This window comes from Peromyscus eremicus, chromosome 14 (assembly GCF_949786415.1).
Source record: "Peromyscus eremicus chromosome 14, PerEre_H2_v1, whole genome shotgun sequence".
NCBI lineage: Eukaryota > Metazoa > Chordata > Mammalia > Rodentia > Cricetidae > Peromyscus > Peromyscus eremicus.
The window spans coordinates 70,411,052-70,424,243 of record NC_081430.1 but is presented as its reverse complement, the minus strand read 5'-3'; the positions used below and the strand labels follow the sequence as shown (position 1 = coordinate 70,424,243).

The window sequence follows — 13,192 nt, the reverse complement described above, 5'->3', positions numbered from 1 at the left end:
TGACTCTCACAGAAGGAGACCTCCACCATGAACAAAGTTAACAGTTGTGTCTGAGATTCCCAGGAAATGTCCAGGGGAAGAATGGGGGCCAATTGCTACGTTAGCATAAAATACATTATATGAGAGGAATGTTATGTCTGTACTGGTAATCTTCATATCAAATACTCTTAATTGTGCATAAATTCTTGCTTCTCAGCTTCTGAGAGGCTTGATCCAGAGTCTATTAACTGAACTCTTGTCTTTAATGGCCTCAAGCTCTGGATCTGAATTGTGGGCATTTTATCCTCATGATCAGGTGTGTCTAGTAAATCTCTAACTTTCTGGTTCTTGGTGTAATTAGGAGGGCACAATGGGATTCTGGTTCCATGGTGGCAGGGATTTTTTTCCAAAGAATTATTTTATTTAGAGAGGCTACCATTGTACACATTTTTATCCTTTACCAAAGCCCACACAAAATTCCCCAAGGGGAAAGGCATTAATATTGGGAGTCATTAAAAATGAGAGTATAAAGATGTTGTAGAAGTGTGGTCTGCAATGTCGAAATGCTGGAACTTTGTCAAGCAGCAATGGTAGCCATGCGGTCCACGCTGATTGTACTTTACATAGATTACGTTGGTGGATAGAAGTAGAAATCAAGATCCATCAGCATGGCCTTAAGGATTTCTCCGTGTCTTTGCACTGGAAGAATCTGGCAAACCTCGCCTCCAGTGATAATCCGTGCCAGTATCATGACTCTGATAAGCACGGTGAGCATGGCGTTGGAACCACAGCATCTATCCCTATGTCTGTAACCCCAGGCCAATCAAGAGAAAGACGTAAGACAGACACTAAATGAGGGACATTGTACATTGACTGGGGTATCACAAAGCTGTGCAACTTCTAAGAACATAGAAACTCTGAAAAAACTATCGTAGACCATAGTTTGGATCTCTGGCACTCGCATGAAAATGCCAAGCATGGTTGTGTGAGTCTATGGAGGAGGGGAAGGCTGAGACGCAGGACCCCTGGAGCCTGCTGGTCAAATAGTCTGGCCATTTGAGGAGACCAGGTTCAATGGAAGACTCTGCATCAAAGGACAAGACGGAGAGTGACTAAGGAAGACCCAGGACATCTGGCCTCTACATATACAGACACACGTGTGTGCACATATAACACACACACACACACACACACACACACACACACACACAAAGTAAACATGAAAAATTACAGCTTTTAGTTCATAATATTGTGTCAATATTGATTCATTAATTGTAGAAAACTTGGCATGGTAATGCAAGCTGTTAACATTAAGAAAAACCAGATGTGGAACTGTTTGATTGTTTTTACAACTCTGCAAACCAAAAAAACTGTCCTAAAGGGTTTGGGTAAAAGTATAAAAAATCCTAGATGTAAAAGAGGAGCCTTAATCATATACAGACAATTAAGCATGGGACACCCAGTCCTCGGATTACTGAATCTACAAGTAACAGGTGAAAACCCCATGGCTGTCCCCTGGCTCCCTCAGGTGACAGGTCATGCAGCTCAGGAAGGATGGAGCTAGTCAGAACCAGAAGCAAGGGGTGAGGAACCCAAGCAGAAAGGATATAAGTAGGTCATGTTAAATCTTTCACTGCCTGGGTTGTCTGATTGTAAATGATGCCGAGTCCCAAGTTAGGAAGTGCAGGTACCTCAGCCCGGCTGAAGCATACAGGGACCACACCCTGCAAAGAGTACTGCTTCTCAACTCGAATAATTCAGGCCAATGTGGATTTTGGTGGCCTGAATTATCTGTATCATTGCCCTAATTCTTCACTTTGACTGTGAAGAACTAGCTTTTGAGGGAAGTAGGCCATTCATTCCCTGAGATACTAGCTCCTTTCCTGAGGGATGAAAACTTCCTTAACACTTTGGAAACCTTTTTACAGGTGGATTGGGTTACTAGCTAGAAAAGGCATCTTCACCCAGTACTCTTGGCGGGGTGGGTAGCTGCAAGGCACGTAGCTCACTGTTACATTCAGGAGAGAAACACCCCCCCACACACACACACACACACATATTGTCTCTTTAACAGACAACTCAGAGAGCTGGCCACAATAGCAGCTCCAGGGACTCTGGTTACAGGTGTCCTGGCCCCAGCTGTGTTTAGTCACAGGGGAGGAAGAGACATCCTGTCTTCCTGATTTCATTTAGATAGCTAGCTATTTTCTGCTGGGCTTGTGCATTTGTCTGAAAGCAAATGACACGTTTTTTGTTCGTTGCTTCCCCCGGGGCGGGGGGCGGGGCATGGTGGATTGTTGCCTGGGCTCTTTTTGTTGAGCAGTGAAAGCTAAGAAGTAAATGTCACCTGTAAGTTACCTATCCATTTCTCCTCTGTGTGTGAGCTCTTTCTTTGTTGAAGAGCTATTTACTACTTTTAGACAGGCAAAGAGTGGTACCCGACCTGCCTCTGGCTTAGTAAGATTATCACGTAATTTTGGTTAGGGAGAAACAAAAACTCACTAAGGTAATAAGATCTTCTGCCACTTCTGGCAGGTTTGATTTTGCAGCAGGCACTGCCAAGTTAAGGCCTAAGAAGCTTCCCTGGCAGTAGAATTTTTAGCCAACACAGAGGACCTCTCTTCTACTGTAGCCACTTGGGTGTTGCAAATGGCAACTAAGGAAAACCCTTAGCATGACATCTATGAATGTTAAATGCATCACTAAATACCCAATGTCAATCTACATCAAACAAAACATAAGCATCAGGGCTGAGTAGAGTGTGTTAGTAGCCAAAGCTTGGCTTAAAGTTTTCCATCAGTCATTGAAACAAATGCAAACCCAGATATACTCCTAGCTAAGATTGAGGTACAGATTTAGAGAAATCAAAATCACCTCCGAACAAAACCAAAGTGGCATTCCACTCTGCTGAAGCCTGGAACCAGGGAGTTAAGATTCGGGAGTCTTGGACATCAAACAAGGTTCTAGGTGACGTAGCTGCTGCTATGACCCACCCTCTGAACAGCAGTGTCTTAGGCCCTGTCTTTGAAAAAGCCATAATTCTGTTTATAAAAGAGTTACTCATACTCCAAGTTTTGTGACTTTATTTTGACCAATGAGTAACTAGAGTTGAAGAGAAAAATGAGTTCATTTTATGTGATAACTGTACCAGTTGCTTCAACAACTTCAAGTAGTCCACAGTGTGTCCAGGCCCCAGTCTGCAGACCGCATTTCCTGGAACCTGGGAATTCGAACCCAGGTGAGTTGTGGGCTAGTCCCTTCTGCAAGTGTACTTGGGAAGCTCTGTTCAAGATAAAGTGGCTGTTAATGGGTCTGAGGAGTTTACTAAGTTCTGTTCAGTCTAGCCTATAACGTTATTGGATCTCTTCAGGTATGATATGTCTTAAACTGGTTAAGATTATGTTTTCAGGGAGGTGGCACAATTGGAAAAAATGCTTGCCATGTGAGCCTGAGGACCCAGGTGTGGCTCTTCAGCTCCCACCTCTTCAGCCTTTTAAGCAACTTCGACATCTGTCATTTACATTTAAGTGCCTTTAACATTGTCCACTCTTCTTAAATTTCCTGGTCAGCCTTTTCCACTAGATCATTGGTTACGTTAACCACAGCAAAGTTCTCTTCTTCTAACATCTGTGTTGCTGCTGAGTCTGTTTCTAATGTGTGCTTTAACTCTTGTGGTTTATTTTCAACTACTTAAAAATTGTGTTTTTCTTTTCTTTAAGCTTTGAATAAATGCCAAATATCATATAGCGAATACATACAAAGAAGGAAGTAAATAGGAGTTATGCCAAGAAATGAGTATGTTTCTTCTTCCAGTGTGAAGGGTTGAGTCAATCTTGGTGCTTGGACTAAGCTTGGGTTCTGTTGTTTCTATGGTTACCACCTCTGACTCACAGGCTTCACATTCTCAGAGTGGGTTGCTGTTGTTGTCCTCTGCGTCCTGTGGTCCTCCACCGGACAGAAGGTTTTTCTCTCTTCCGATCTCACTGTCAGGTCCCGGCAGGCTCTGCATGTCTGTCCCTCACCCCTCGCCCTCTCTACCAGCAGAATTTCTCTTGCTTTTTACTTGGTACCAATTTGTGGGGGTGGATGGAAGGTTCTTCTGTTCCAGCTTTAGCTGTAGTCAAGTTCTCCGTGCTTAGAATCCGAAGGAAACTCTCTTCTCATGTTCCCTGCCTCTCTACCGAACTCTGCCTGGTATCTCTGGCAGTCAGGGAGAAGTTAGGGACCCTCTCCTTGGAGTCCTCAGCCCTGCCCTAGAGAGCAGACCTGTTTGGATACAGGATACTGGTCCCGAATGTACTTTCTCTTCCTCTAGGAGTACACGAACCTAATTTCTGTATTTCTCACAGACAATTTTTTCCCTTGAATCCTGACAATGGGGAAGGTGTCCTGTGCTGTCCTTCGGGGCTTTAAGGGCTTATCTGTTCCCCAGGGGAGAAGAAGTGGGAAGGAAGTGGGTTGTATTTCACACGGTCCCTCCCCACCCACCCCAGGAGTTCACTACTGGGCCACCGAAAGGCTTCCTCTGCTCTTCTTTTTCTAGATTTTTCCTTGTGAGCACACATAAGGTGGCAGAGAAGAATGTGAGCTCCCCATGTGTCTGGGGCCCCAGTTCTGAAATGATGTGCCAGTTTGTATTCCCATTTGTTAAACCTCCAGATTTATCCATTTGTGGTGGCTGGCTCTTCCCCCGAGCTCTGTCACAGATGAGCGGGCTCGTGTGTCTCATTCTCTTTGTGAGCTTTGGCTTTGAAATTCAATTTCCTTGGTTACTTTGTAACCCTGACTATTTCATGGTCTGGAGAAAATTTGTGATTTTGCAGATGACCCAGATCTGTCTCGATCCTTAAATAGGAACCATGTTCTCTCGGTGCTTTCCACACCTTAAGAATTTTTCCCAGCAGGGTTATTATGTATGAGTAAAATTTGATGACTGTGGCTCATTTCAGAAAACATGTTTTAATTCAGAATAACTATACCATCCTTGGCTTCTTTTCTAAATTCAATTTGAAAGAGTTTCATATTCTTTTCTTTCATCTGAAACCATGAAAAGATTACTGTCTATTAAAAAGAAACTCACATGGATACGGTTGCATATGTATGCAGTTAAGACATAATTCACTTGCTTATGGTAGAGAGAAAATAATTCACACATTTTTAGAAAATCAAATGTCCAATTGCTTGACAAATTTGAGAGTTGTGAATGAGCTCAACAGAAAGCTATCACTGGGGAGAGAGGAAAAGTTCACATTGGTGTTTTAATAGCTTACCTTACTTTCCAAGTCCTCAGTATTTGAAATGTTTTAATCTATGAGTTTATTAACCTCATCATTGTGGTAGATGGGACAGTGCCATCTCCCAAAAAAATTTAAATCCTAACACATGAAACCTGCTCTATGTGACAAAACAAAACATTGTAGTTAGTATTAAATTTAAGACACTCAAATATGGAGATCACCTGGGAAGGTCCAACATAATCACAAGAATTCTTGAGAGAGGGAGGTAGGAGGGTTAGGAGGGAAGAAAGAGGAGAGGCTGGAAGGAGAGGGATTTGACTAGAGGGATTAGGAAAGTCTGTAGTGTTAGCTTCGAAGACTGTAGGAGACAAGGAGTAGGCAGCCAGCTTCAGAAGGCAGAAAAGGGGGAAACTGAGTCTGTCTCTGCACTGCTGGGAAGATCCCATTGTTGATTACACCTTGATTTTAGGGCTTCTGGATCCGTAATCAAGTTTATATCATTGAAGCCACTGAATATTTGCTCTTTTTTAGTAATAGCAATATGAAATTCATATAAAGCCTGAGGAGCAGCTAAAACCCAGTGTGCCTGTGTAGCGTAAGAAAGGAGCTTTTCCACTGAATGCAGCCACTGAAGAAGATTTTCATCCATGTGGGCTTTAGTTGGTGGCCCTGACACTGGTTCTTTATGATTTGAGCTGCCTCGTGTATTTTGTGCTGTTTTTTTTAATCAGCACAGTGTACATTTTAATAGGAGAAACAGTCATGATTCCTGTCCCCATGCTAGGCAAACAGGTATAGCACCCTTTATTCCAGAGGTATGTTATATTGCCTTGTTTTTTCATAAATAATAAGATAGCATCCAATCCTTATGTGAGGAACGTATTTCCCATTTTTTTTATGGCTTAGTGTTTAGTATCTTTCTTATAGACTTCATGGCAAAGATCTGAGTGCCTCCCTCAAAGCTAAGCCCTTTCTTAGTCATAATAATATCTATATCTAATCATTTTCCATTTACTTTGAGCCACGCATGTTGAAGGCTTATTTTTATTTTATATAACCCTCATAATTTTAGAAGCATTTTTCTTACTCCTATTTCATAGGGAACGGAAGCTCAGAAAGCCAGCAGCCCAAATCCATGCAGCTAGTCAGTGAACGCTGAACTCAAGGACACACCCCTCCAAGTCTGTCGCTTGCGCTGTTGAACACTGCTCCTCACTAACGGCAAAGGGTGGCATTGGGCAAAAATAAGTAAACTGGAAGACTTTTATTTTTGGTACAATTTTATACTTCTACTTCTCTGCAAAGAACAAATAAACACAATGTGTCCAGCCAGATAAATGACTCTAATAATAAGCTTTCGGCCCCAGAGTCAGGAACCGAGTCAGGCCAGGTAATTAGTGACATTCAGACATTCTGGTATATTGCCAATGTCCTGCTACATAGGAATCTGCCTCTTTGCCCATGGCGAAAGGCACCCCCTGAGAACTAAACAGTAGGTTATAGTTGTTGGACTTCTGAATACCTAGAGAGAAAGGGCTCTCTCTGGCTTCCCAAGACAGAAGTTTCTCAGATTCATACTGCCTTTTCTCAGGCAGAATCCACAGGTTCCCCATTTGGGAGTCAATGTGGATTTTCAAGTGGTACAGAAGGTTATGTTACCAATGCAATTGGGAGCGGAAGACAGTTGCGAGGGGTTTTCTTTCCCTGTATGCTTGTAGAAGCTGCTCATAAAGCAGTGGGGGAATGGCAGTGATGGAGATTTGTTTTGTATTCTGCAGTCACTTGTTATACGGAATAAGAAGTTCAGACAGATTCATGGACAGTAAACCACACAGCTTTCAAGAGAATCCTCAGTGGAAGTTAAAACTTCACATTATTTCAAACATCAAGGAAATGGTTCACCAAACTTGAGATGTTATTCATTGGTGATAGACTCTACACCGAGTTCATGCGTAAACTTAAGACATCTGACCATTCACTAATTCAACAAACCTTTATTGAACTTCTGTGTGCAAAGCATTATGCTAGACACGGTGGATAGGCAGCCGTCTGGACAAAATAAAATGCTTCAGGGTCCCCAAGCCTAGTGGGCTCTAAGGGTAGAGATCAGGCGACAAGCGCAACCAGAAGAGGCATTTAATACTGTTCACGGAGGTAGGGAAAAACTGTCTTTACAACGGAGATGAAAACTGAGCTGAGTGTTGAAGCATGAGTATGAGTTCATTAGAGCAGGAGACAGTTTCAGGCCGAGATGGGAGTTTATGGAATGGCATGAAGGTGTGAGACAACACAGAAGGTTCATATAACAGGCCGTAGTGTGACAGGTATAATGTGTTACAGGAAAATGCGAGCAAATTAAGAGCTTGTATGTGATTGAAGTAAATGCCATCTATCCTGCTAAGAAGTAGGGGTATTTTCCTGTTCACAGTGGGGTCACTGAATGTTTTAAATAATCGGGAATGCTATGAACGAGACTGGAGAGATGGCTTGGCTAAGAGTACTTGCCACTCTTTCTGGAGGGTCAGAGTTTGGTTTCTATCACCCACGTCATGTGGCTCACACTACCTGTAGTGCCAGCTTTAGGGGATCTGATGCCCTCTTCTGGCCTTGTGAGAACCTGTGCTCATGTCACACACACACACACACACACACACACACACACACGAAAATAAATCGCTATGAGAGGTGCTACACTGCCTATAGTATCAGATTGCCTGTCATAGGGGGAGGGGCCTAGTCTCACTGTATTTATCTGCCCCCCTACTACCCATAGCACTTAGAATATATTTAGTGGTTAATACAATTTTTGGATTCCTATAGATTATTTTAATGATTTATCGTTAACCCAATTCTGATACTTTTCTCATCCCTAAAATATATTGTATTCATGAGCAGATCCCATACTGGAAATGTATGGGGGACTAGAACAGCTTGGTTCTTTGATATTCATCAGCAATAGTTACTACTGGGTGCATTTAAATCTATCAACCTAGATTCCTACATGCTACATCCACAAGTATCAGTGTCAAGGTTGACCCATTGTCTTTTACTGAACATTATTGTTGGTTGTCTATACAGTTAATATTAGTGTAGTTCTCTAAAATGGCCCCCAAACACCAAAGTGCCTCCTCTGGCCTTGGGAGAGAGGGTGGCCCAGTGGTTATATTACTATCCTTTTCAAGCTTCAGTGTCAGCAAGTGAGAGCAACTTGGCCTCATTCCAGTCTGTCCATCAGAGATTAAGATTGAACTTTAACCATGATGCACAAAAGCATATACACAATATGGAATTATATTTATGTAGAACTCAGCAGGTGGGATTGAGGTTCTGCTAAGCTGAGGCAGACAGTAAGTAGTTTAAACGAACACACAAATGGTTTGGTAGGTTGTAGGAGGTAGGTTATTTATTGCCCCAGGATGGAACACTCTGAATAAAGGTCTCCCAACATTCCTTCTTCTTCTTCTACAGTAGAATTTCTAAGCTGGACACATATAGGTGCCCAGATAAAGACAGCATGTCATAGTGAAGTAGAATAAGGTAGGAAAGACCAGTTATTAGATACTGATATAGTGAGTGATTTATTTACAGCACTGCTTGTACTTCCTGTTTGCTAAGGATGACTTCAACTGCTGCCTGGAACAGAATGACCTGGAGGAATAAGCAATGGGCCGTTGCCCTTAACAACCTGGTGACTGTCACTCACACTTCTGTAAAACCTCATTTGCTTGCCTGCCCCACCTTGTGGTTTTAGAGAAGACAAACTGGACCTGGTACCAAAGCCTTTCGGGAGCTGTCCTGGCTTCGGTCCATGGGTGACATCTCTTCTCTTCCGCTCTGATTGGTGTCAGAGTGCTTATTCCAGAAAGATCTGCAACAGTAGCCTCTCTGGCAGCTCAATGTGGCCAAACAACCATTCACTGGTCAACAGAATGTGACTGTAGGTGCCTTTTCAAAAGAAAATGGAACGTGCTCTTTTTTCCTTACTTTACCTTTCAGCCAAAACAAAGCCTTAGTCCTTAGCTACCTCAATTATACAGATTGTCAACACATGCTATGCTGAGGGTAAGGATACACTAGAAAAACCTGGGTCCTAGCACCGTGAAACTGATGTATTAACCCTGGAAGAAGTCATTGTTGCTTTGGGTTCTTGTTACAACTTTATTCTAGTGCAACCGGGAGGCAGCAGGAAGATGATCCAGTCAAGCGTCTCCGGGTTGCAAACAACAGAAACGCAATCCAGAATGGTCCAACCAATGAGGAAGCTTGTGGCTCTTGAAAGCAGGAAGTCTGGAGTGGGCAGGCTTCAGGGGTGACCTAATGCATGGCGCAGGCTACCTTAGAACTTTCGTGACTCTTGTTGCAGTTCTTTTATTGGCCTCATCAACAAATAAAAGAACAGAAAGAGTAATTCTTGTATTTGCTGAGTCAATGAGACGCTGCCAGTAGCTCCTGAAACTACATGAATTTTTCTTAGCATCAGTGGAGACAAAAACAAACAAACAAACAAACAAAAAAACATGTTCATTAACTACTGAGTAAAGAATTGAGTTACGCTTTGATTGGGACAATTTTAGATCAGGCTAACTCCTATCTGAATTAATTATCAATACCCGAATCACACACTGTACCTACTGCCTTGCCATTGTGAAGGGGTGGTGCCACCCTGAGTAGCTTAAGCCAATCAATATCTGTGAGACTGGTGGGAATAATTAGGCTAGCTTAAGGTTCCTGGCTGCTCCTCAGCAGGAAAGATGTGCTGGGAAACTGTCCTCTACTAAAGACGAGCAGCCCTGAGAACATGGGGACTTCCCAGGCTCAGGGGTGTGGCACGTGTTTTGTACTTTGGCAATCGTGTGCACAGCGTTGAGAGGGTCTATTACCGGGGTAATACCTGGAAAGTCATGACTAGGACTTTGCGAGTACCATCTGGGAATTTGGGCTGAGAAAGCAGGGCTCTATGAAGTGGAATTGTTGACTGGAGTAAAAACAGGGAGAGTAAGTTAGCATCATGATCTCGGAAGAATCCAGACAAACTCGTGTCCGGGTAACCTTTTCTTCTCATAACTCTGTGTGTATCCTAAGCCAGTAATAGAATTCTAGTGAGTGCTCTGGTAAAAAAGCTTTGAGCACAGGGCCTGAAAAACATGTCATTCAAACCGTCTGCCTCCCTGAAATACCTGCAGCGATTAGCCATTTCTAGTAGGTTTCTGTATGGTGTCCTTTGTTGCCTTTATTACTGTTGCTTAGATTTTGCCTTGGGTTGAACCTGAACATCAGAAAAAATGCTTTGCATTGAATCTAGGCCCACCTTTCACTGCAAGGACCATTGAAAGCACTGGTGGAAACTGTATTTACTTACACTGTGCCTGACATAGATCAGAAAGATAACGCTGTGTAAGCAGCATTATGAACCCCGAGTATGAAGAAGAAGTGAACACTAAGCTTCAGACACTTGCACTCCGGGTCCGTCAGGAAAGGCTGCTGTGTTACCGCCATGGTCTTTCCTCAGGATTCCTGCAGGGTCTGTTCCTTCTATTGTGCCAGTTTCTGTCATCTCTTCCTTGCACTGTGATGGTTTGACCTCAAGGCTAGGGTAGAACAATTGCTTAAAGCGGCAATTTCACAGCCTTAAAAAAAATTAGGCCAAGTCTGTTACATAATTTCAGGGAAGTTTTCATCATTTTATTACTTTGCTGTTGACACAACCTTCTTCAACCCAGCAACATACAGAATGAAAAATAACCTGTGTTCGTTCTAGGCACTGCAGAAACAAATCCCTTTTAATTGCTTTTTCCAGTGGTAGAAAAATATTTTTTGGAACATCCAGGAAGTCTAGAAAGGAAGCATTTCCTGCTTCCTACTGGTATTTCCTGGGAAGCATCTGAAGAAGCATTCTGCCTCTAAAATGTGCTTTTGAGGTTTTGAGGATATCACAGTTGCCGTTAGTTGTGATTGTGTTAAAAATATATTGACAGCTGAGCAGGGTGGCACACACCGTATCCCCAGCACTTAGGAAGCAGAGGCAGGAGAATCTCTGTGTTCAAGGCCAGCCTGGTCTATAGAGTGAGCTCCAGGACAGCCAAGCCTGGTACACAGAGAGACCCTGTCTTGAAAAACGTGTGTGTGTGTGTGTGTGTGTGTGTGTGTGTGTGTGTGTTGACTACACCTTGGCCTTTCTGATGGAACTGGATTGATAGGAAATGTAAAGGAAGCTCAACATGGAGGATTTTGAAACCATTTTCAGGACTGAGCTGGATGGAGACAGGAGGTAGAACAAAGGCGAAAGCCTGGTGGAAGGGGTCTGTAGGTGGTCCATATGTCAGACTACAATATGGTGTTAGTGAGGCCAGACACACATCTTATTGTACCAGATTACATTTGGCCTCCTGGTGAGGAAGAGAGTGCAGCAGACCCTAGTAGACAGGAAGACAAAATAGAAAAAAGCAACACTTTGGACCTTCTTAATGATGCTTCCTTGGCTTTGCCCAGAATTGGCATAATGAGGCTAAAGCCCTCTGGCCCAGGGTGACTTAGATGGTGTATATCCCAATGCACAATCTTTACTTTTCAGGAACCCACACAGGAATGTAGGGGACAGTTCTAGTGGCTGTGACTGACCATACTGTGATCTGAGCTATCCCAGGATAGATCCTGAAAGTCTCAACCCTCAGACTGAAAATAAAAGATGAAGAAAGGTCAGGCTCAGTGGTGCACGCCTGTAATCCTGACATCAAAGGCTGAGGCAAGAAGAGCCCTGGGATTGGAAGCCAGACGAGGCCACATAGTGCCAGATTAACCATGCTTCAAATAAACCAGCATCAGAGAAAACAAGAAAAATGACAAAGGATGAGAAGAACTAAGGACAACCCCTCAGTCTTGGAAGATATGTTCAGGCAGAAGAAAACACGTGACAGCCAGGAAGGTTTTGCTGGGGGATGTCTTTCTGTATGCTGTGAATATATGTTGTTACCATTGGTTAATAAATAAGCTGCTTTGGCCTATGGCAAGACAGCTTAGAGGCAGGCAGGAAAGGAGAGAGATGGGAAAGAGAAAGGAGGAATCTGGAGAGACGCCAGCCTGCCGCCCAACATTCCAACATTCCAACAGACTGGTAAGCCACAGAACATGTGGCAAAACATAGATTAATAGAAATGGGTTAATTTAAGATATGAGAGCTAGCAAGCAAGAGGCCTGCCATAGACCATACAGTTTATAAATAATATAAGCCTCTGTGTGTTTACTTGGGTCCAGGCAGCTGCAGGACCATGGGCTGGGTGGGACCAGGGGAATCTTTCAACTATAGGGTTTTTTTTTTTAAATGTAATCAAAAGAGAGGCAGGAGGATGCCAAGGAGAGAGGAAGACTGAATACTTGGAAGGCAAAGAATTAGTTTCTTCAGGTCTCTTTAACACACAGATCACCTACAAAGCAGAAAATCAAGCCCACCACAGCATGTTCCAAGGCATCGATTAAAGCTAAAAGATTAGTCATGACATACAAGTATACTACCTTGATGATTGCTTTTAGCTACACATAGCTTTAAAAAAACATGGAAAATGGGAAGCATACACAAAGCTATGTAATAGGAAGAAAATAAGAAATTTCAATGTAAAGACTCAGGGTCTCTGATTAAGTACTGAAGGTAAAGAATGAGACCCTCCAGCATTATTTACATACAAGAGACATTATATGTATATGAGGGGAAAAAATCCAGCTCATCACATCAGAACTATCTGAGTCATCAGTTAAAACCAGAGACAAATAGGACAGAGTATAGAAAAAAACTATTTTAAAAGACTCAAAAAAAAGAAAAAAGAAAAAGAAAAAAACAAAAAGAACATAAACCTTTATTGGTCTCACTGTTGGGCTGGAGGGAGTGGCTTAAAACTTAAGAGAACCAGCTGTTCTTCTGGAGGACCTAAATTTGATTCCCAGTACTCACATATTGATTCACAGCCATCTGTAACCACACTTCC

General features: G+C 42.8%; 1 long non-coding RNA gene across 2 annotated transcripts; it reads left to right on the top strand.

Moving 5' to 3' along the window:
* Positions 1-3,866: 3,866 nt before the first annotated feature.
* On the top strand, positions 3,867-9,624 carry LOC131924548 (uncharacterized). 2 transcript variants are annotated; one of them, XR_009382936.1, is made up of 3 exons: positions 3,867-3,940; positions 6,317-6,489; positions 8,805-9,624. It is a non-coding gene; the product is annotated as an uncharacterized LOC131924548 (long non-coding RNA). The 2 variants fall into 2 exon arrangements; XR_009382935.1 differs by having other exon boundaries at positions 6,317-6,606; positions 8,832-9,624.
* Positions 9,625-13,192: the final 3,568 nt, after the last annotated feature.